Here is a 2,110-nt window from a genome sequence, read left to right as displayed (position 1 = left end):
AAAAAAGATAAATAATAATAATAAGTAAAATAGAGGTAGTGTGAATAATGAATTAATAAATATAGAATTTGTAACAGAATGTCCTGCAGCAGCCTGAGCTTCAGTCTTCGGGTTGTAGGTCACTGCTCCTAGTCGGTAACTGAGAGTGGAACTTCATTAACCGTTTTCTGATGTAATCCTCTATTGACTCCATTTGTTATTCCCGATGCAATTGGGTATTTCTTATGAACCAAGGAGCATTAACTGCGATTCTTAGGAGTTTGTTTTGAAAAAGTTGTAATTTTTTCCTTTTCAACAATTACATAGGCCGTACCTCGATTGGAACGCAGGGAGGAGGTAGCTATTGCCAGATTGAGAATAGGTCATACAAGTTTAACACATAGATATCTGATTAGTAAGTAGCCACCGCCAAAATGTCAATACTGCAACAATGTACATACACAATATATATAATATACATGTAAATCAGTCACATACTTGAGGAATGTCATTTCTATTCCGCGAATTTGAGTAGATTGGGGGTAGGACCGAGTGTATCGGATGCTCTGAATGATGACCAAAAGAACGTGGAAATGGTTTTGGTTTTCACAAAAAGGAATGGCCTTTTGAATAATATTTAAAGCAGAAAATTTGTTATACGTATTAAAAAATTCCAAAAGAAGTAATTATTTAAATTTTTTTCGTAATTATTTAAAGAGTGTAATAGAATTATAAATATAAATGAAATATAATTATTACGGGCGAAACATGGGCGTTGATGACCTCAGGGTTTTACGCCCTAAAGCCCCTGACAGCAACAACAATAGGCCATACTTAGGCAGTGGCCTGAGAATTGTTTTAAATATAAGAACAGTTTTTTCTGGTTTTAGTTTGGAATTTCTGTTTAGGATAGGACAGAGCATTGCAAACCTTGTGTAGGTTTGAGTTAGTTTGATGTTGATATGGTGGTTCCAGGTAAGGTAGCGATCTAGGTGAATTCCCAGGTATCTTACTGTAAACTTCAGTGTTAACTATAATCAATAAGAAGGCGTAATTCTTTCAATTCAGAAATCAAACGAATACCAGGTTTAATGGTATTTATTTTACATTAATTAAAACTATTGTGGCGGCAGAGAGAGTTCTTACAGAAACTTATCCCATCCTATGGGCTGATAAAAATTAATAAAATAATGATTGATTAAATATTAACTAATTTAAAGGTAAATTATAAGGCGCTGTTATTATCTTCCGAGCCGGGGTGCTAGTCCGGATGAAGCAGATAATTATTCTTTAGCCGTTAGTTAAACCTGTGGGTTCTGAAGCCCTTCTGGGTCACACTTCTGTCCGTGGAAATGGACTTAAACTTATTCTTTTTGAGAACCTAAATTTCCATTCATCTTGAAAATATGAACAATTACGGAACGAACGATTTTATTCCATAAAAGACAGCGTTGATTCAAAAATAGCTAAACTATTTCGGAAGTGTAGGATGAGGAAGAGGCCGTATCCATTCTAGCCTAGAATGTGTGTTTAGATTAGGCCGATACTGTGACAGAAGAGATAATGACCGGGATGATTTGTGAAGGCCGTTATAGCTTGTGCCTCTCAGCCCACAATCGATGCCTGTCAGCGCTAATATAAACACGGCATCCTTCTGTCCTCTCGCTTAAAGTGCTCCTGCTAAGAAAAGCATACCGCCGACAATTTCGTTACATTGATTCGAACACATCTTAGATGAAAAAATAAACTACATAGCAGAAAGACATAAGTTCATCTTCGAACATTTAACATTTGTAAATGAACCAGATTAATAGAAAATATGAATCTTTCACCATCATGGAACTGTTATACTTTTTAAATCAGCCTTGCTTACAATAATTTTACCCAAATTTTAATTAAACATTCACAACTAAGATCCTTTTTATTTTATTTTTTATACCTTTTATTATTCTGTATTAATCGACATTTATTGGATATGGTATGATTAAAAGGATTTGTTGATGAGGCCTGGTTGGAGGCTCTATTTGTGGTTGTTTCAAACATTACTAAAATGTGATACTTTTTGTGTTTCTATTTTTAGAGCTACTGGCAATTTTTCTTCTAGTCTTGATGATTACAAAATTTTGTCGGT

Source organism: Halyomorpha halys, unplaced genomic scaffold (genome assembly GCF_000696795.3).
Source record: "Halyomorpha halys isolate HHAL.00 unplaced genomic scaffold, Hhal_1.1 Scaffold372.1, whole genome shotgun sequence".
Taxonomy (NCBI): domain Eukaryota; kingdom Metazoa; phylum Arthropoda; class Insecta; order Hemiptera; family Pentatomidae; genus Halyomorpha; species Halyomorpha halys.
This window is presented reverse-complemented; position numbering follows the sequence as displayed.